Source organism: Neomonachus schauinslandi, chromosome 14, assembly GCF_002201575.2.
Source record: "Neomonachus schauinslandi chromosome 14, ASM220157v2, whole genome shotgun sequence".
Lineage (NCBI taxonomy): Eukaryota > Metazoa > Chordata > Mammalia > Carnivora > Phocidae > Neomonachus > Neomonachus schauinslandi.
Genome location: NC_058416.1, coordinates 14,583,034 through 14,606,262, shown reverse-complemented (window position 1 = coordinate 14,606,262; position 23,229 = coordinate 14,583,034). Strand labels below are relative to the sequence as shown.

Below are 23,229 nucleotides of genomic sequence, written 5' to 3'. Positions count from 1 at the left end.
CACATATAACACAAAAACTCTAAGCCCCCAAATCAAGCTTCAGCTGCTGCACTATCTTCTCTCAGACAACTGCTGAGCAGAAATATTCTTTATCCCCAGAGAGAAAAAAGGTATTTCTGTTAAGCTACCATAGCTTGTTAGAAATGTCCCTTAGGGACATACAGCTCCTTTGGAGTCTAATTATATATTCACCCAGCGGTGTTCTGATCTGAATTTAGCTACCTGGGAAATACCCAAGAAGAGAATGCCATTTGCAGGCAGCCACAGTGATGGCACCGTGTAAATTAATAAATGTATCCTGTTTTATATAATTCCAACTCTGATGAATTTTGCAAGTGTGACAGAGCCCAAGACCCAACTCTGAAACAACCTAATGAATCCACGGAAGTGTCCCTGGATTTCAAATCTGTGAACTCCTTGCTTAGACCTCACTATTCTAAAACCTCTCCAGATTTGATAACTAAGGAAATTGATCTCCTGGTTGTAGACCCCTAAAGGAAGAATCCATTCATTCTACAAAGGATGTGAGTAAGCAGATACTCTATGCCAGGTGTGAGATTCTAAGGGAAAACAGGATCTGCCTCTTTCCATGTCCAGCAGTTAAGCAGAGTGGGACCAAGCCCCCAAGGCTGAGTCCTGTCCCTCAGCCTGGCTGTCAAAGGGCAGGAAGGGAGCTCTCCCAACCTCAGGCTCTGTGGTGGGAGAAGGACCCCCTGAACCCCATCCCCCACCCCATGAGACACATATTGAAAGGAGGTTCCAGAAATAGGAAGTGGGTATGGTTTGGGGCATTCAAAAAAGAATAACACTTGGATGACACTTGATGTTGGAAGTCAGACAGAGAGGCAACAAAGAGGGACAAGAGGAATGGACTCAACGGACAGCTGATCTCAAAATCAAAATTCACACAGAGACCTCTTTAAATATATAAAGATGCTCCCATGAAAAGAGTCCAACTTGGAGAGTAACCCTGGGAATAATACCTCCTCGGTGAACTGCAAAGAGATATCTCTGTGGGGGAAAAAAAAATGACAGTCCCACCTGCCCTGAACAGTGTTATTGAGAGATTTTGAGAAATAGGTGATTCAAAGCACAACTCGAAGTCACCTCAGATTTTAAGCCAAACAAATTTAATGTTAATTATATGTTTAGTACAGTTGGCATATTAGAAGTGAGTCAAATTTATGATATGGTAAAGTTAAACTTTTAATAAAACATACATATATTCTGTAACACATTTGTGCCTATTTTATAATCAATATATGGAGTACATTTATGTCTATTTTAGGACCTCTAGTATAATTTTACCACTTATATGATTATAGTAAAGGTTTATAGATGTTGTGGCTTTACATGTATTATATATTCTTAGTCTGGTCCATAGTTTCTTTGGAACAAGAATATAACCTCCAAGTCATTTAAGATTGACCCTGCCTTCTGCAATAATCTGCTTTATAGCATTGTTTCCAGGGTCACAGAGCAAACACTGAGGCCTGACCCATTTACTGTCCTTTTACATAAAATTTTATTTATTTTTATAATAAAATGGTTGGGGTTTTTGGCTGGGTTCTCTGTGAACCTACAAAATTTGAACTTTACAAAATTACACACTATGGATGTTTCCCAAAGTTTACATTTTCCAAGACGTAAATGTTTAATTAATGTCCTATTCTATTAATGTTCCACATGTTCAATGAATGTGTGGGGCTGTGATGGACATTTCTACAGTCCAATAGAGGAAGAGGCTATAATGAATGTGTACAGGAAGGAAAGGTGAGTGGAGAACATACTTGACTTGATGCTCCACTACTCACTACTCATCTGGGTCAGTACCTTATACAAAAGGTGATTGAGCCAGACTTTTCCCATCATCTCTTGCTTAGTAGGCTGGCCCCTAATGCCTGCCTCCTGACAGTGCCCTATGAGCTTAATGCTCTGTTCAGCCCATGCCCTGCCTTTGCAGGAGGTGATGAAAGATGTGAGTTGAAGACAGAAATAATTCTGAAATATATATCCAATCCATCCCCCAAACCCCACATGATTTGCATTTTCATGATTGCAACAATCCAGAAGTCTACACTCCTGGTATTACAGGCTGGATTGTGTCCTTCCAAAATTCATATGTTGAAGTCCTAACCCCTAGCACCTCAGATTTGACTGGAGATGAAGACTTTAAAGTGGTAATTAAGTAAAAAAAGGTCACTGGGATGGGCCCTAATCCAATATGACCGGTGTCCTTGTAAGAAGAAAAGAATAGGACTCAGACACACAGAGAGAAGACCACGGGAAGACACAGGGAGAAGACCACCATCTACAAGCCACAGGGAGAAGTCTCAAAAGACACCAACCCTCCAACATCTCAATTTTAGAATTATGGCCCCAGGACTGTGAAGAAATTACTTCAGTTGTTCAAACCGCCCAGCCTATGACGCTGTGTTACATCAGCCCTAGTGACTAATATACTTGGGTAAACTTGAATAAATTGATACTAATTGATGTGGAGAACAAAGGCAAAAGAAAAGCAGAAAAAAATTAAATTTCCTTACAACTTGCAGCTCTTTGACAAGTACTGGAGACAAGCAGAGTGCTCTTCCTCCAGGAGCTCAGTTGTCTCAACGTGAACACTTCGCTAGGGGCAGAAGGTAGCTTGACATTGGCCCGATCTCCAGGATCCTATAAGTCTCCTTTATCATACTAAAAATCCCTTTAGAAACTTCCATTTATTTCTACCCATCCCCCAAGATATATGTTAGCAATCATCCTCCAAATGGATGACCCACTGATATACATCTGAAGGGTCTCATGACTAATGTTTTACTAGACAGTAGTAGATGACCATATCTTAAGAGCAGCTAGCCCCTCCAGATCCTGGAAGCCTTGCTTACAAATTCCTTAGAGACTTAATGCTATCCCTGACCCCCTCCCAATTTGAAAGTCTATAATCAGTCACTCCTCACAATCCCAGTGCAGCTCTTTCTGCCCACGGGTCCTGTCCCGGTGCTTTAACAAAACCACTTTTTTTGCACCAGAGATGTCTCAGGAATTCTTGACCATTCCCTCCCGGACCCCAAAATTATTTCATATCACTCATTATGAGCATGAGGTACAGGATAAAGTCCTACGTCCTTAGCATGGTCTAGCAGGCCTGTTCAGGCTGAGCTGGCCCCCCCCCCCCCGGTCCCTCCCCCCCCTCCCCACCGTGTCCCTCCCACCGCTTTGGCTCGACCAAGCCCTTTATCTTCCCTGACTCCGAAAGTAGACTCACTCCTTCCAGCCCATACTTTCCCATCCTGCAATGCTGCCAAATTTTCCTACGCATAAGGAGGAGGCCATCAGCTGAATTGTTCCTACTAAGCCTTAATTCTCCCAGAAATATCTCCGTTGTCATGACCAGAGGCTGGCTTACCCAAATGAATCTCTAATTGGCCCCATGCTTCTTTTTGCCTCTGGGTCTTCTCATATGCTCTTCCATCTGTCTCAAATGCTCTTCACTTTCCTCTTTGCCTAGATAATCCTAACATTCTTCAGAGCTTTGTTCAAACACTGCTACCTTGGGACGTCTTCTTTGTGCCCTCCGGGCCACACCAGCCCCTATCTCTGTCATACCACACTGTGGGTCTTTGCTCAGTTTCGCAGGAAGCAAACTCCAACATGGAGATTTGCAGGCAGGTGGCTCCACTCCCTTTCCGCATACCTGCACCTCTTCCATCTGGCCATTCCTGAGTTATAACCTTTTGTAATAAACCGGTGATCTGATGAGTAAATGGGTTTCCAGAGTTCTGTGAGCTGCTTTAGTGAATTAATCAAACCCAAGGTGGGGTATGGGAACCTCTGGTTTATAGCTAATGGATCAGAAGCATAGGTAACAACTTGGACTTGTGATTGGCATCTGAAGGAGCGGGTAGGGAGACAGACTTGTAGAACTGAGCCCTTAACCTGTGGAATCTGACGCTACCTCCCAGTAGATGGTGTCAGAATTGAGTGAAGTTGGGCGCCTGGGTGGCTCAGACGGTTAAGCGTCTGCCTTCGGCTCAGGTCATGGTCTCAGAGTCCTGGGATCGAGTCCCGCATCGGGCTCCCTGCTCCTTGGGAGCCTGCTTCTCCCTCTGCTTCTCTCTCTGTCTCTCATGAATAAATAAATAAAATTAAAAAAAAAAGTCTTAAAAAAAAAAAAAAAAGAATTGAGTGAAGTTGTAGAATACCCAGCTGGTGTCAGAGCATTACTGGTTGGTTTGGGGGGAACCCCTCATATGCTGGAATTGGGGGTCAGAACCCCTCCACCAGCCCAATCAGAGCCCCAGCCAATCTTATGGGGACCTCTGGAGCCAATTATCCCTTTAGAATTATTCTAACTTGGGCCAAGACAGCCAGGCCTTATATTCCCATATAGATCATCAGATCAGTCATTGGCTATTGGACAGCCGGAGAAAGGGCACGATCTTGGGTTTCATACTGGTATGTCACAAATTACCACAAACTCGCCAACTTAAAACACCACCAATTTATCACCTCACAGTTTCCATAAATCAGAACTCCAGGAATAGCCTAACTGGATCCTCTGCATATGATCCCACCAGGCTGAAATCAGGGTGTTAGCCAGGGTTGCCGTTCTCCTCTGGGGCTTGGTGGTCTTCTAAGCTCATTCGGGTTGATAGTAGAATTCATTTCCTTGCAGCTGTATGACCGAGATCCAAGTTTACTTCCTAGCTGTCAGCCAGGGCTGGCTCTCAGCTCCTAGAGGCCATCCTCAGTTCTTTGCCACGTGGCCCCATGTGCGATTCATAGTGTGAATGTTTGCTTTCTTCCAGGCCAGCCAACACCCATCTCTAGGACTTCCAGTTCCCCTCCAGTCAGCAACAGCAAGATATCCTATCAGGTCTACCATGTAACGGAACCTACTCAAGAGAGAGATTATCCCATCACCTTCACAGGTCTACCCACACCATGGAAGCGCCCTCTGCATGGGGCTGGATGGCACTCTGCAGCCTCGAGTCTCTGAGGCCGCTGACAGCGGAAGGCTAGGCACCAAGTCCCCTGCTGAAGGGGGGTTGGGAAGCTCATCACAGTGTGACTCATCATGTGCTACCTCTCTGTTTGGGGTAAGACTTGTACTTTGTGGCCTGCCTGCTGCCGGCGGCTTGCTTGGACTTGTTTTTCACAGTTTCCCTGAAGCTGGGGTAATACTCACTCCTGTAACATGTAAACCCTGAAACCTCAGCTCAGTACAATAAACGTTCAGTTCTCGCTGACATTCAGCTGGCCTGGGGCCCTGGCAGGCAGCCATCCACACGTAATGATGAGAGACTCAGGCTGGCCATGGCACGGACCCGTCATCCGCTAGACAGCAGGGTCTGGTTCCGAGCAAGTCTAACAGAGAGAGAGAGGGTGGAGAAGACACCCGTGTCTGTGTGGAAGCAACACGCATCACTGCCACTCCTTTTCCACCGGCGACGACTAGTCCTGGGGTCCCACTTGGAAACAAGGAGAGCTGGGCGATGCAGACCCCAGCTGGGCAGCCGCCTCCCACCGAGCCTACACTGTGGAAGGGGAGTGGGACTGCTGGGCGGCTGACTGCCTCCGCCATGTTCTCTTGTCCCATCCATGTCCCTTTCCCTTTTTACAAATTCACCTTATAAATTCTACTTCTGAATTCTGAAAACCATAGGAGTTTGCCACAGTGAACCTCCAAAAAAAGCTCATGGTGTGGTCAGCACCAAGAATGACGGGGAAGAGGGACAGAATGGGTCACTGCACTGGTCTACATTTGCCATTTGTGAGGAGGATGCTTCCTGTAGGAGGAACACACCCTGATGAACATCCACTCCCTGTAGGGCAAGGTGGTGAAACCCAAGGACAGCAGGACACCCACTGGTTTGACCAGCTCTCCACCCGCTGGGGAAGATGGACTTTTCAATATAATTACAAGCCATTGTGAAACCCATCAAAATGGCGGTTTATAAAGGCCTGCAAGCACAGGGGTAGGGCAGGGTCTACCTTTGCCCTGAGTAGTGCAAGGCTTCTCATAGGAGGCAAAATTCAAGCTGAAGTTGAATAGATAAAAAGGGAAGGAAGTGCATTCCAGACCAAGAGTGAAATATCTGTCAAGTTACAATTGCGTGAAGAGTCAAAAGCTGCAAAGAATCCAGGCGTCCATCAACAGATGGATGAATAAACAAATGTGGTATACACATAGGGTGGAACACTATTCAGCCTAAAAAGGAAGGAAATCCTGACACGTCACAACATAGATGAACCTAAAATATATTATGCCTAGTGAAATAAGCCAGTCACACGAGGCCAAATATTATGTGATTTCACTTAAATACATTATCTAGAATAAGCAAATTCAGAGAGACAGAAAGTGGATTTGAGGTTACCAGGGGCCAGGGGAAGAGAGAACAGGGATTTATCATTTCATGGGCACAGCGTTTCTGTTGGGATGATGAAAAAGTTTAGAAAACAGGTAGAGTCCATGGTTGCACAACACTGGGAATGGAATCAATGCTACTGAATGATAGGCTTTAAAATGGCAAGTTTTATACTATTTGTATATTTTACCACCATTAAAAAAAAAAAGATGTGGTTACATAAAAGAGCATAAGGAAAGGGAAGAAGTTTCTTGATGATCTCTATTTTTAAACATTGAAAATCAAATTAAAGATCAATTCAGTTCCTGGCTACAGCCCTCGGCTTCTTTTTTTCTAAATTAAAAGAAGGATTGAGCAGGAACCTCAGAAAAGGAGCCACTCTGAGAAATTCACCTGCAGACCAGCTCCAGGAGGATGTTGCCTTCTTTTTTAGAGGGCTCGCCATTTGTGGGAAGAGAAAAGTCCTGGCAGCTTCAACTATGACTTCCTCTTAAGTGTTCTTTTCATTAGGCAATAGTCCATTAAATTAGATTTAATTAATGTTGATATGATTGATGGACTAAGACCTCATATTGTCTCCAAAGACAACATAGGTTTGTGTCATCAATCCAAAAAACCCTCACATTTTGGCAACCATGTGGCAAAATGATTTATTTCCATGGTAAAAGCAGGCAATACTGTTGATCCAATGAAACATCCCTTCAGTCGTTCCTGGGTAGTAGAGGTTCTTAACCGTTATTAAATCAGCTGTTCATTGGCTGAAGCATTACAAATTGAAACTACACACACAAATCACGGGGCTGAACTTGAAGAGCCAAACCTGTTTTTATGGCACTGTGGAAACTAGAAATGGGATTTCATTTTGCTGAGGTTATCACATGGAAATAAAAAAAAATGCAAAACATCCCTCCTTTAAAAAATAATAAATGGCATAAATCATCTCGACAGCTGACCATTACACTGCAATATTCCAGTGAGTTTTTTACTAACAAGAAACTGAATTAGATTAATAACTGTGCATTCTCCTAAGCATTTCAAGGAAATTAATTTAGCTCTTCATATGTCTGAACAAAATGCTTTGGAAATATTAACTACCTGATTCTTATCACCAAAAAAACATTTCCTTTACACCTATTTGCACATAGGGGATTTTCTAAGCAATTCAAACTGATGGATTATATAATCTAAAAATGTAGTTTTCCTATTAAAAAGACAATTTGGAACTTGTTTATTTAAGTGGCAAGCAGCACTAACTTTTTTTTTAAGTTGGACTATTTCTGTTATAAAAATGCAGGGAAGTCTCATTTCATACAAAGGATGCATCTCTGAAGACCTTGTGTAATTCAAACCTGCATAATTCAAGAATGATTTTCTCAAAGGAATAAATATAAAATAAGACAGATGTATTCTCAGAGCACATTTACAAGTTGTAACATATTTTGGCTTTAAACCTGCTTTGCCTGCTCCCGACATTATATCTGATATTTCAGAATATCATCTGCCCTTCTTCTTGGCATCTTGTCACATATAACTTCCCTTCAAAAGCTATTGATTTGGGGGCTACATTTTTCAGCGTGAGCACTTTCATTGCTATTTTATGAATACTTAAGTGACATTGTTATGGGTCATAAAAATATTTTACATGATAATAACAGTGAGTGTTAAAATAATAGCATAATAGTAAAACAAAACAAAACAAAAACAACTCACTTACAGGAGTTCTGTTGCACAAAAAAAAACAGCATGGTTTAGAGGATGCTGCAAAGCCAGGTTGGTATTTCTGTTTGTCACCTAAAGTGGAAGGCCTGGTTATAAAAGTGTAAACAAGCTTTGCAATATTCATTCTGCCCATCTGCTTTGAAATTATATGATTCTTGACAATTTTTTAAAAATTTGATGGGATTGACATATTTTTTACCTTCGTATGTGAATTAAGATTTTATTGGTATTTTTTTTATTAAAATTTTTTATTTATTTGCGAGAGAGAGAATGAGAGACAGAGAGCATGAGAGGGAGGAGGGTCAGAGGGAGAAGCAGACTCCCCGCCGAGCAGGGAGCCTGATGTGGGACTCGATCCCCGGACTCCAGGATCATGACCTGAGCCGAAGGCAGTCGCTTAACCAACTGAGCCACCCAGGCGCCCTATTGGTATTTTTATATTTATGTTTTCAAGTTTATATGTTCCCCAGGGCTGCTTCCCTCCAAGGGATGGTGGGAAAAAAAGAAAGTGGGAAAGGGATATTGCATTGAAGCCCAGGGTGGCCAGTGAACGTATTCAGAAGATGGAAGGAGGATTTCATCTCATATTGTGTCCCCAAAGCAGGAATTGCAGGGCTCACACTCTCCAGAGAATAAAGATCACCCAGAACCCATGTTCACCCCTAGCACCTTCCTCCTATACCTCTGACAGGGGGCGTGGATTTAGGGTGGAAAAAGAAGTCAGTGTTTGTTTTAGTCGTCGCTGCCCAACTGAGAGGGTGAAGTCCCTCCCTCTGAGCCCACTGCACCATTTGTGTCTGCAGGGGATGCTGCTCACCTCCACGGGGCTCCTCTGCTCAGGTGGCTGTGAACAGCAAATGAACAAATGACAGTCATTCTCAATGGAGGGTAGCAGAACCAACCATCTAGGTATTAGGGGGCTTCTGTGGTTTGAAAAAAAAAATATTATTCTTTCTTAAATGGAAAAGCAAAGATAGAGTTGCCACTAGAAGAGGAAATAAACTAACTTAGTTTAAAAGAAACTTATACGTGCCCTCCTTAACACCCATCACCGGGCTAATCCATCCCCACACCCCCACTCCTCACAGAGCACTGGGTGTTATACGCAAACAGTGAATCATGGAACATTACATCAAAAACTAATGATGCACTGTATGGTGACTAACATAACATAATTAAAAAAGTAAATAAAAGAAACTTAGAATTTATTATTCCACTACTAAGAAATACACTTCTTAAAATCATGGTGTACTTTTTCCCCTCCTTTTTTTATGCCTTATTTCTTCCATTATTACTATGACATATACCATTTTTTTTATTCTACTTAAAAAAACTTACTTAGAAGCATTTTTCATGTCATTGTTTCAAATCCTTCCAAAACATAATTGGAATGGCTGATTCCTAACCCAGCATTGGCCTGTTGTCTTCTATTGGTGAGCATTTAGACTGTTTTTAGAAAATCGACATTGTAAATATATTATTCTCCAAGTGTAGAGGATATTCAGAATTTTTCTATTTTTCTAAAATCACAATATGATTTTTATTTTGAAAAGTTTTTAGAGATTTATTTATTTATTTGAGCGAGAAAGAGAGCGGGAGTCAGGGAGGAGCAGGGGGAGAGGGACAAGCAGACTACACTGAGTGCAGAGCCTGATGCAGGGCTCGATCCCACAACCCTGAGATCATGACTTGAGCCAAAATCAAGAGTCAGACGCTTAACTGACTGAGCCACCCAGGTCCCCCTACAATATAAACTGTAAATTCTTAAATTAAGAAGTTTGCTATACACTGATTAATACTCTATCACTAAATTCTTGGATTGCCTATAATTTTCAGGCCCTGATGATCCAAAAGTAACAAAATAACATCCCTGCCCTTATGCAATTTATATTCTAAATGTTTGCCACGGTGGAGGGAAAAGCGGTGAAAAAAACAAATATCAAACAAATATGTAAAACTTGGGTGGTAGGAAGTGCCATGGGAAAAAAAAAATAGTAAGGTACACAATGCCAGGAGCCAAAAAGACATTTGAGTAGAGAGTTGAGGAAAATGAAGAAGTTAATGGGCACAAATATGTGGGGGGGGGAAGTACTGCTGGTATAGAGGACAATAAATGCAAAGGCCCTGAGGCAGGGGTTTGCTTAGAGTGTTGAAGGAATAGCAAGAAGGCCAGGAACAGCAGAAACAGTAATAAAGCTGGAAGAGTGGGCATGAATGTTATCAGAGAGAGTGGAGGTGGAGGGAAAGATTGTGTAGGGTATTTTGAATTATTATAAGGATTTTGAGTTTTACTCTGAATGAAAAGGAAGTCTTGGAAAGATTTTGGGCAGTTGATAGACATGATCAGTCTTAAAATTTTTAAAATATCACTCTGGCTTCTGTGTTGAGAATAAATTACAATGAGACAAGGGAGGATCAGGGATGCCATTTAGGAGACTATTGCAAAAAACCAGGGCACAAATCATGGCCACATGGCCCAGGGTGACAGTGGTAGAGATGGTGAGACATGGTTAGATTCTAGACATATTTTGAAAGGGATTCCAATAGGATTTGCTAATGGTTGCATGTGGAATGTGACAAGAGGAGAAGAATAAAGGTTTCTTGCCTGACAGCTGGAAGAATGGATCACATTTTCTGAGATGAGAACAACGGTCTGAGGAGCAATTTTGAGAAAGGGTGAGAATCAGGACTCCAGTTTTGGACACATTCATTTTGAGATACCTATTAGGGTTCTGCCTCAGTTAAATAGTGCTAAATCCCAAACCACCGCAAAGCTCAATAGCTCATAGCACATGAAAAGCACAATCAAGAAAAGAAAAAAAAATGATAAATTGGACTTCATCAAAATTAAAACCTTTTGCTGTTCAGAAATCAAAATGGCAAGCCACAGGACAGGAGAAAAAATACACAACACATATATCTAACAAAGTACTTGCATCTAGAACATATAAAGAACTCTTACAACTCAAAAATATGAGGACAAATCACACAGTTTTATAAAGGGCAAAAAATTTGAATAGACACTCACAAAAAAAAAGATAAACAAATGACCAGTAAACTGGGGATCTGCTCTAGTCTGACATATAAGCCTCAATTTCCCAACTTGTTCTTGGATTCCACATTTCTTCTGAGGCTTCCATACATAAGTAATTAAATTTGTTTTTCTCCCTTAACCTGTTTTATGTCAATTTCATCAATAGAACAGCCAAAAGAATATAGAAAAGTAGAGGAAAAATTTTTCCTCCCCTACATCCTCTGAGACCACAGGGTCTACCCTGGTCTTGTACTTCTTATAGCAATAGCAGAAGCACAAGAGACAATAAATGAAAACACATACTCTTGAGGAGTAGGCATGGAACTTACATGCCACTGCCTCGTCCTATTGGCAAAGCAAGTGACATGGCTAAGCCCAGATTCAGCAGGGGTAGCAGGAAAAGTAAACCTTGCCTCTTTAGTGGAAGAAAACGTAAAGTCTCATGGACAAATGGTTTGGATATTAATGCAATCAACCTAAACATCCAAGTGGAGATCTCACAGGGCAGTTGGAGATGTTCGTATGGAATTCAAAGGTCTGGGCTGAAGATAAAAATGTGAGGGTTGTCAAAAAGGAAGATATTTGATGTCACGTGACTAGATGAATCACCTACAGAGTGAATGTTGATGGATATGAAGATATTCAAGGTTGGGGAGATGAAGAAGGACCAACCGTGAATACTGAAATGGGGTGCTGGTGAGGAGGTAAAGAATCGAGAGAGAATAGTATTCTAGAAGACAAGCTAAGAAAGTGTTTTAAAAGAGAGGAATGATCAGTTGTGGAGCAAGGATTGCTTCATGAGCTAAACAAAACTTTTTAATGGCTATCTGTTTCTTCTTGAGGAGCTATGTAACTGGTGGGTAGATCACTGTGCTAAACTAGGATGCAGTTAGAATCTCATAAAGAAACCTGCCCCACCACACCCACTATACCTGCAGACACATAAATGAACTGGTTAGGATTCGTTGAGCCCAGCTGAAAACGAAATCTTTTGCTACATTCATTCATTGATGGATCCCAGGGTAATTTCCAACATTAGAGAGATCTTCACGTAACAAACATTTATTGAGGGTCTAGTTTTGTCAAACACTGCTCTAAGCAATGAGGCTATAACGGAAAATAAGATAAGTAGCTTTCCAGCTATCATAGAGTTTACATTTCAGTGGAGGAAACAGACAAAACATAAATGAGGAAACATACAAATTAGTAAGTAATTTCAGATAGTGGTGAGTGTTGTAATGATGCTAGAGCAGGATAATGATTAGAGAATGACCAGGGGAATTACTTTTGTTCGTATGGTCGGTGAGGGCTTCTCTGAGGAGATGGCAATTGGCTGAGATGTGAATTATTCAATTAGACCATTTCTCAGTGAGTTTCGTTATAGCTCTTTGACCTTCTACCACTCTTGAGCTGCCACACAGAATGGGGAGCCTAGCATCATCCCGCTGTCCTCTCCACGGCCCCCTGGGAGCTGTAAATAAAAAGGAAGAGCAAGGACATCGCTTGACTGGCCATACCCCTCTGGCATCTTGCTATCAGAGAAGTGAAGGGAGGTGCTGGGTGATATATGTACCACATCTCCTCGAGACTCATCAGCAAATCAGATGGTAGGAATCACTGGAATGAAGACACTGGCTCAGAGGCCCTAAAGAACTTCCCCAAGGTCATCTGGTTAATAAGAGACAAAACCAGAATATGAGCAACAAGAATAGGAACCAAGGGCTGTCTGTTTCCAAAGACCAGGTTCTCTCAACTAAATGACCCTGCCAGGGTGCCAAACTGGACGTTGGAAAATATAAACCACTAAAAGATACAGGGCAGAACCGATTCATTTGTAAAATTCTTCTAAGGGGGCAAAAGAGAGGGGGAGTGAGATCAATAATGCTGTGTTGTATTTTTAGTGATGGGCATTGAGAACAGCACACAACAATTTATAGAAAAGGAAAGGAATTTGTATTCCCTGGGGCTGGGAAGTTGTTAGACATTAATAGCAAGAAAATTGTTAGGGAGATGACAGGAGGTAAAGGAAACGTCCTTGCTTTCTCCCCTGCAAAAACCTCACTGCAGGAAATGTGGGAGAGAAAACAGGATTGAAATTTGAAGCAGATTTGGGGTAGGAAAAAGAAAAAAACACACAGGAGAGAAAGATGAGAAAATTTGAAAGAAAACAATATGAAATGAAAGAATTTCAGAGTCAAAAGGAAAATAAGCTTACCTATTGTAAGAGGAGCAGAATGGCTAATTAACAAGGGGGATAAAAATGGCCTACAGATAATATTTATCATCTTCCCCAGTTTTCCTGTGGCTTTATTTGTGCCCATCTGTCAGCTCAATCTTTTCCAAGCATCTGCTGCCACAAACACAGGCCATTAATTTATTGAAAATATTACTGACATTTGATTGCTTCTGGCCTTCCTATTGTTTCATTTTTAACTTTAAAAAAAAAAAAAAACTCTGTTTATTTGTTTGCCTGTTTGTGCTTTCATTTGGCAAGTGGGAGCTATGCCCAGGCTCAGAAACATAGTCTTCCCAAACTAAATCAAAAAGAAAGCTTGGAGCTTTGCGCAGTGGCAGTATCGTAGCCAATGAGGTTTATCCGAGGCGCGATTATTGCTAATTGAAAAAGAAAGCTTGGGAAATGTCCCTGTGTCTAGAAGCACAGCCATCTAAATTCTCAAAACAATTTTGTCAAGTCTACCTCTACACACACCTCTGGGGTGAGGCATCTATTAGACCCGAAACATTCTGACGTAAACAAAGAAGGTAATGGCAATGTTGCATTTACTTGCCTTAGCAAGGAACACAGGTAAACGGGTGGTGCTTACTACAAACCCACCCAATTGACATTAAAAATGTAATCCATTAGCCTCCCCTAAGAAATAAGTAGGAGATCCATTTAGAGGATACCCATTTTTATTTCCAAAACAGGGACAAAGAGCCTTTTTATCAACCCTGTGACAGACTAATATGAGTCACCCCAATTGAAACCACTAACAACCATCAAAGGAAGATAATTGCAACATTTTTAATGTGACATCATCAGATTTTTAAATCAGGCACTGAGTGCATATTCCCAGAGTTGTGAAGAAGCAACTCTGCAAAGGGCCTGAGACGTTGATTTGATTTCTTCAGCTCCCCAAGCTTGCCCCTGAAGAACAGACAGGCCACCAGGAACCTCCAGGTTGGCCAACAGACTCTGGCCCCCGGGAAGGGATTTGTGAGCTCTTCACTTCAAGGAATACCACCCAGGCTGGTTGGCTGCAGATGTGAGCTGCCTGTACTTCACTCCTCAGGAAGTCTGGGTGGGAGAGCTCCCGCCTCCCTATGGGCATGATGCTTGCTTCTTCATATCCCTGCTCACGCTGAGCAGCTTTGGCCGGGCAATCACGGCCGCTCATTGGCTCCCATTCACTTGCAGGCAGCCTGGTGTGTAAGACAGGGGAGAGATGGAGAGATTAAAAAAGCAAGCAGCTTTCGGAGGCTTTGTGGGGGCAGGGAAAAACTATTTTTCCCTCTATCCATCTTAGGTTCATTGGTTGAAGCCCTTAAATCAAACTGATAAAAGACAGGTTAATGGGGTGCCTCGGTGGCTCAGTCGGTTAAGCGTCTGCCTTCAGCTCAGGTCCTGATGCCTGCGTTCTGGGATGGAGCCCCGCGTCGGGCTCCCTGCTCCGCGGGAAGCCTGCTTCTCCCTCTCCTTCTGTCTGCCACTCCCCCCGCTTGTGCTCTCTTTCTCTCTCTCTGCCAAGTAAAAAAAAAAAAAAAAAAAAAAGATTGACAACAACAACAAAACACAACCCACATTTAATTACATGTGTATGCTCAGGGATTTCACAAAGAAATGAGACTCCTCTAGGCAGCCAGATGATGGAGGGTTATATACCATCTTAGGCTAAACAAAGGAAAAGGGGTTGGGGGCTTCTGGGTTGGGGAAGCAAGTTATGGGAAGGTGACAAATAAAAGTATGGTAAACAAGGGTGGTTTGGTATGGTTTATTATGCAGACTTTAGTGGGTACCTACTCCATTGATGGGAGTTGTTAAAAGTTCTCTCCCTCCATTTGGCAACTGGTTAAGGAAGAGAAGACTCAAAGCAAGACTCTATAGGATTCCAGATACGCATGACTAGACCAGGGTGGCGGGGGGGAGGTGGGCACTGAGCTAGGGACAGATGAGGAAGTCAAGTAGATGAGAAGGGGCTGGGACTGGGGAGGAGGTCATCGAAAATAAGTTTAAGTTTAGATGTAATGAACTCAAGAAGATGGCAGGACATCCAGGTTGAATATGTTCCATGGAAAGTAAAAATGTTAGACGTGATCAGAAGTCAAATTTTGAAATTCATTTCACTTGTGTTGAAGTGAGGGCTGAAGCTTAGAAATGAGTGAGAGAGCCAGATACGCAAATAGAGAATTAAAACTGAAGTATGAAATCCTGGTCAACACTTAGCATTAGGCACCTGGAGGAGGAAGAGAAGCCAGAAGAGGAGTGAGACATTGCCAGAGATGAGACAGAGAACCACAGGATTATAATATTTTAAATATGACTGTGTTTATTTTCTGGTAACAAAATGCCAGAAACTGAATGGCTTCAAACAACAGAAATATATTATTTCACAGTTCTGAGGGCTAGAAGTCCAAATCCTAGGGCTCAGCAGGGCCATGCTCTCTCTGAAGCCTGTAGGAGAGAAGCCTTGCTTGCCTCTTCTTGCTTCTGATGGAGACCAGCAACCGGTGGTGCTCCTTCCTTACATCTGCAGCACACCCATCTCTGCCCCCCTCGTCACCGGGCCTTCTCCCTGTGTGTCTCTGTCTCTTTTCTAAGGACACCGGGCATATTGGATTAGTGCCCAACCTAATGATCTCATTTCAACTTGATTACCTCTGCAAAGACCCTATTTTGAAATAAGGTCCCATTCCCAGGTAGCAGGGGTTAGGATTTCACATATCTTTTGGGGGGACACAACCTGTAACAATTAGCAATCTCAAAGAAGGAGAAAATAATTGGTATCCTATGCTTGTAAGGAGGCATAAAATGACTGAGAGAGGGTCATTTTGAGAGCTGATGAGTTGACATTACAGTACAGTGGTGGTAATGGAAGCCAGCTTTTACGAGCGGAAGAATAAAGTAAAAGAGGCAACAAGCATGGCCTGCAATTTAGAACGTGGCCGGAGAAAGCAGTGGGGTAGGCCTGGCAACATGAAGAAGCCAGTCTTCACTTCTGGGTACCACTATGGCCCCAAACACAGAAGTGCCCTTACCTGGATCCCTTCCACATTGCTCTGTCATTTCCCGACATCAGAGTTCGTGCACTCCTGGGGGGCACCCACAAATGTCCCGTTTCCTGTCTGAAGGCCACCCTGACTCATTTGTAGGGCATAGATAACTAATGTGCCAGTGAATGAGTAGCCGTGGGACCCAGCCACACTCCCCCCTTTCCTGGAAGGCTTTTTGGTGACTCACTGGTCTGGTATTCCCAAAGGAAGACAGAAGATTTTCCTAAGATTATTATATTTTTAAGGTTTAAACATGAGGACTATGTAACTAAGGCTATATGCTTTTATTTTTTATTTATTTTTAAAGATTTTATTTATTTATTTGACAGAGAGAAAGACACAACAGGAGAAGGAACACAAGCAGGGAGAGTGGGAGAGGGAGAAGCAGGCTTCCCACCGAGTGGGGAGCCCGACGTGGGGCTCGATCCCAGGACCTGAGCCGGAGGCAGACGCTTAACGACTGAGCCACCCAGGCACCCCGTTATACACTTTTAGACAGTAGAATGATTCAGCCCCAAAATTCCTAGAGTGTGCAAGGAGAGGGGGATCAGATGTACAAGCCCAAGCAGGAAAGTTTGGGAAGTGACTGAGGACCCAGACCAGGGACATAAAGTAGGACCCAGCCTAAGGACACAGACAGCAACAGGATCCAGGCTACAAAGCAAGACCATTGCCCACAAGGTGGGTACAGAGTCTCCCCACAAAGGGCCTCCCTCTAACATGGGAGGATGGATTACAGATTCCATTCCAGGATCGTCTGCCCTGGTTTTCCTCCTCTGGGACCTAATTTGTTATACATCTTCCTTATTCTAAAAAAAAAAAAAAAAAAAAATGGCCCTGCTGATACACTAGCTCCAAAATTGTGTTCATTCTCTCCACTTAACATAAATGTGTGTTAACAAGGAACACAAATCTGGTATATGCAGGAGACTCAAAAGTGAAGAACTTCAAGTTGGATCAAATTTTGCATAACTATAGGCTCTGAAGGGGTCCAGAATAAGCCACCATGGCATAAAAATTATTTTGAGCCAAAGGCATCTGGGTTCCTGAAATCCCTTATCTGCCTAAAAGCAGAGTTTCCCAAAAGAACTTAACTGTCATAAATCCCCTCCTCAGAGCAGCTCTAATTTTCTCTTCCTAGAGAATAGAAGTTGGCATCACACCCAAAGAGGCATTGTCATGAAACTCTCCTACCACCCAAACATTTTCCTAAGTGCTCATTTATCTTTCAAAAACTTCCTTTGGTTTTCCATCAGTGCCCTTTACCCATTCCCCACTAAGAAGGCATTTGTTTTCCCAGAAGTGTCCCTCTGTTTCTCCCCATTTCCTGTTAAGATGATATGTAAGCCCCAAATTCTGACTGCCTCCCTGAGCCGTATTTCTCTGCAAACTCCCGCGCATACATATGCAATTAAATCGGTTTATTCCTCTTGCTAATCTCTTTGTCAGATTAATCTGCAGGCCCTCAATGGCTAAACTTAAGAGGGTAGAGGAAAAGTTTTTCTTCCCTGACAGTACTTTGGAAATATTTGCATTCCAGACCATGATGAAAGAGAGTTGCTCTTGGCTCAGTTGTCTCCAAGGATAGAATTAAGTCAACTTAGGGAAAAGCTTGGGAGCTGATACTCAGGGTTGATCAGATTTCCCCTAGAGGGAAAGGACATATTACTACCACTCTTCTCCAAGACTTTTAGATGCTCCCAGTCATAAATCAGCTATCTGTACATGATGATTCATCAGCTGTCTTGGCTACCAAACAATGGAAGCCCGAATAATGACCCTCAAAGATATCCAGATCCTATTCCCTGGAACCTACAAATCTTACCAAATATGGCAAAAGGTATTTTGCAGGTGTGATTAAGTTAAGGATCTTAAGGAGATTATCCTGCATTATCTACACTTTTACATGGGCACTGAATGTAATAAGAATCATAAGAGGGAGACAGAGGGAGATTTGACTACATAAGAGGAAGAATGTGAGGTGAGGTTGGCAACAGAGATTGGAGTAATGTAGCCTCAAGCTAAGAAATTCTTGCAGCATCTAGAAGACAGAAGAGGCAAGGAACATATTCTTTCCTGGATCCTCCAGAGTAACTAGCCCTGCCAACACCTAGATTTTAGTCTCATAAGACTCATTTCAGACTTCTGATCTCCAGAACTGTAAGAGAATATATTTGAGTTGTTTTATTTTATTTGTTTGTTTATTTATTTACTTACTTACTTACTTACTTTGAGAGAGAGAGTGTGAGCAGGGTGGGGGGGCATGAGGGGCAGAGAGAGAGGGATAGAATTTTAAGCAGACTCTGTGCTGAGCACAGAGCCTGACACCGGGCTTGATCTCACAACCCTGAGATCATGACCTGAGCCGAAAGCAAGAGTTGGACACTTGGAGCCCCTCTGACCACTCCTCTTTTCCAGAGTCTTGCCTCTCTTCCCAGAGTGGCCGCTGCCCCCAGCCTACACAGAATAATGGCGACAGCTGAGGTACTGAATATTGATAAAAAACTCTATGAGGGTAAAACAAAAGAAGTCTATGAATTGCCAGATAGTCCAGGAAAAGTGCTCCTGCAGTACCAGGACCAGATTACAGCAGGAAATGCAGCCAGAAAGAATCACCTGGAAGGTGATATAAGGATAAATAAAATAAACTACCAGTTGTATTTTTCAGTTGTTAAAGGAAGCAGATATCAAAACTGATTTCCCCAGAAAATGTGGGGAGACAGCTTTCATTGTACCTAAGTGTGAAGTGAGTCCAGTTGAATGGGTTTGTAGAAGAATAGCAGCTGGTTCTTTTCTCAAAAGAAACCTCGGCGTCAAGGAGGGATGTAAGTTCTACCCCCTAAAGTGGAGCTGTTTCTCAAGGATGATGCCAATAATGAGCCACAGTGGTCTGAGGAACAGCTAATTGCTGCAAAATTTTGCTTTGCTGGACTTGTTATAGGCCAGACTGAAGAAGGTATCATGAGTCATGCTACACAGGCTATTTTTGAAATACTGGAGAAATCCTAGTTGCCCCAGAACTGTATGCTGGTTGATACGAAGATTGAATTTGGTGTTGATGTAACCACCAAAGAAATTGTTCTTGCTGATGTTATTGATAATGATTCCTGGAGACTCCAGCCATCAGGAGATTGAAGCCAACAGAAAGATAAACAGTCATATCGTGACCTGAAGGAAGTAACTCCCAAAGGGCTCCAGTTGGTAAAGAAAAATGTTGAGTGGGTTGCAGAAAAAGTGGAGCTGCTTCTGAAATCAGAAAGTCCGTGCAGAGCTGTAGTATTGATGGACTCAACTTCTGATCTCAGTCACTGTGAAAAAATCAAGAAGGCTTGTGGAAATTTTGGCATGCCATATGAACTTCGGATAACATCTGCCCATAAAGGACCAGATGAAATTCTGAGGATTAAAGCAGAGTATGAAGGGGGTGGCATTCCTACTATATTTGTGACAGTGGCAGGCAGAAGCAATGGTTTAGGACCAGTGATGTCTGGTAACACTGCATACCCAGTTATCAGCTGCCCTCCACTCACTCCAGACTGGGGAGCTCAGGATGTGTGGTCTTCTCTTCAACTACCCAGTGTTCTTGCCTGTTCAACCATATTTTCTCCAGAAGGATCAGCTCAGTTTGCTGCTCAGATATTTAGATTAAACAACCATTTGGTATGGGCTAAACTGTGAGCAAGTATATTGAACACATGGATTTCCTTGAAGCAGGCTGACAAGAAAATCCGAGATGGCAATTTATAAAATAAAAAAGCAAAATCATTGCTTTTTTGTTTGTTTGTTTAAAAAAACTATACATTTCTTGTTTAGTTTCAGAAAAAAATCAAGAGGAAAACTTTTAAAGTCAATCAAAGAAAACAATAAAATTTACTAGTGAATAAAAAAAAAGAGAGAGAGTTGGATGCTTAACCGACTAAGTCATCCAGACACCCCTATTTGAGTTGTTTTAAGTCTCCAAGTTTGTAGTAATTTTTTACAGCAGCAGTAAGAAACTAATGCACAAATTAGCCTCATATTTGGAGGCCCACAATGTCATCCTAAATGCAACTCAGGCTCTCCCTATATGTGCTCACTTAATCCTGTCTATTTAAGTTAAATGCCCCAAATCTCCGATTCTCCCACTCTTGCTCTGGTGGAGTCTTTTCTTTCTCCTTATCTCTTTCTGGTGCCACCCTACTTATCCTTCTTCCCTTCCAATGCAAAAGGAAAGAAAATCTGTGTCCCAGTTAGTCGAGAATGGAGATAGCACATAGGGACAAGAAAGAGAGTGAGTTGCCTTCAGGATGAATCCAGAGGGGGTGTTATTAGTAATTAAGGGCTTGCTGGTAAATGTTCTGGCACATTAGTAAAACTTTGGCACGTTCACTGCGTCAGCTAATATATTAAATACCATGTTTTATAATGTGCATAAAGAGGAGTGCCATTTAGACCTTGCCAGGACCTCTTTTGAGAAAGCTGTGAGTTCTCAGATTTTTGGAAAAGGATTCTTCCAAATTTCTAGGCAAAACAAATTAAAGAAGAAAACAGAGCTGCTCAGCTACTTGACTTTTTTCTCTATTCACACCTTCTGATTATATAGGTTTTTGTAGAGGAGTCAGGAGTTAACATCTTAGATCAGTCCTTGGCCCATATTAGCACTGATTAAGTGTTACATATTATTATTATTATTAAAATTATTTTCTCTAATGATTCTGAATTAGCTAAATAATTACTCCCTCCTTTCCAAAAGATCCTTTAGGGGCGCCTGGGTGGCTCAGTTGGTTAAGCGACTGCCTTCGGCTCAGGTCATGATCCTGGAGTCCCAGGATCGAGTCCCGCATCGGGCTCCCTGCTCGGCAGGGAGCCTGCTTCTCCCTCTGACCCTCCCCCCCTCTCATGTGCTCTCTGTCTCTCTCATTCTCTCTGTCTCAAATAAATAAATAAAATCTTTAAAAAAAAAAAAGATCCTTTAGGAATGTCAAATCAAAAAGAGATGCACAAAGGTCAAACTGGACTTTGCTTCTCTTTGGGAATTGCCTCCTGCTTCAAGAACAACTTTTTACACACGCATCTTGCATTAAAATGGGATTTTCTTTCCTTCTCTTTCCTGTGTGAGAACAAGTAAATCTGTTGTCCTGTCAGAAATACTTAAATTGACCTCAGCCATGGATCACTGCTGACTCTTCCAAGTGATCTGCCTTGACCACAGGCAAATCCATAGGACTTATTCCAAAAATATGATGGAAATCTGGATTTGCCCAAAAATCCTAGAGGGAAAGCTTAAGGAAAAATATTCTATGCTTGGTTGCATCCAGAATCAAGACTTACTGGGATATGTGAAAACCCAAGTAGTCTGGCCCCACACTTTGAATTTGACCTCTCGCCTAATGATGCTTTCCCATTTCCGGGCAGTGCACCCCCACTTCCTCCTTGCCCACATTATTTTAGGATCTTCCCTCTCTCTACACAGTCCCTTCCACTTCCCTGACTTTCCCACCTCCAACTCCACAGTAGCTTTCTCTGTGCCTTACCCATTTTCTTCTGAATGAAAAGAGTCTTGGAAAAAGGAAAGGTAAGTAGTGCTACAAACTTGGGATTCATTTTTGAAAACTGTACAGACATTCATATGTATTAAATCAAGGCAGGGAATAGAGTCACAATAGATCACAAGAATGGTCTTCAAAGTAAATTGTAGTGTGTTGTATGGCTCAAATCTACTTATAAACTACAAAGAAATAAATTAACTTGTGTTATCCATCCCTCCATTCTTATGTGCTTGGGGATCTCATATCCAGCAAATGTATAAAGTGGAATTTTAACAGACACAGACCCTTCCGTGTTATTAAAGAACCTAAAATTTATATACAAAGGTGATATTCTCAATGGTCAGCTCTTTCATAGCCTTATTCAGTCTCAGCCTCCTTTTCCTCTGAGGCTGTGACAGAGGCCAGCTACTCCAGCCTGGAAATGTAAGGTCAGCTCATGATCTATCTCGGCAAGTATCACTGTACTTCCAGAGCACACCTGGTGGGAGCAATTACTTGTATTTCCAGAAACCATATTTGTCCGAGAAATCTTCACATCTCTTTTCTGTCCTAAAAACAATTAAAATAAATTCTAAATGGAGAAGTGACCACTATATTTCAGTCTACATCACACACCTTATGTTGCTATGTACTTCACTCAAGCATGACTCCCACACTGCTGTTTCCAGTTTTGTGGAAAGCACAGCTATTCACTGGCCATAACTTTAGTGAAGGGAAAATGATTCTGGATAGAAGACATAGAAACAACTAATCATTGATCTGGCCATTTCACCACTTCAAGACAGGGCTATTTTTAAAACTTACTCTATCACTTGCTAATGCCAAGTATTTGCAATATTCCATACTCACCAAAATGTTAGAAGTCTACCAGTTTGAACTAGCTCTCCCTGCCCCAGTATCTAAGTCTCTTTACCAAATATATTACTTACCTATTAATAATGGCATAAGCTGAGTAAGCTTTCCTTAAGACTAATTTAAATAAATCGGAAGATAAATTAACTATGTCCTTGGATTTTATGCCACTTTGGTAAATAGCCATGTACAAACCTTCAGGAACACAGTTAAAAATAAGAATGAGTACACTTTCCCCAAAATGCCTCATGGCTGTCCTTGACAATTGTCTCAAAAGATTAAGAGCACATATCTAATCCCAAGACTCTCCTGTCTTCAATAATTCAGCTCAGTAAACCTTTATCAATCATTTACCATGTACAGATGACTAGGCTTGTCATTTTAGTGGGCATAAAGATAAATAAGACATGGTACCTGCCCAAGAAGAACTTATTCATTTCTCATCCATTAAGATACT

General features: G+C 42.1%; 2 pseudogenes; both read left to right on the top strand.

Moving 5' to 3' along the window:
- The first annotated feature begins 13,677 nt into the window (after window positions 1-13,677).
- LOC123326715 lies at window positions 13,678-13,810 on the top strand (annotated as a pseudogene).
- Window positions 13,811-18,846: 5,036 nt separating this feature from the next.
- On the top strand, window positions 18,847-20,139 carry LOC110577146 (annotated as a pseudogene).
- Window positions 20,140-23,229: the final 3,090 nt, after the last annotated feature.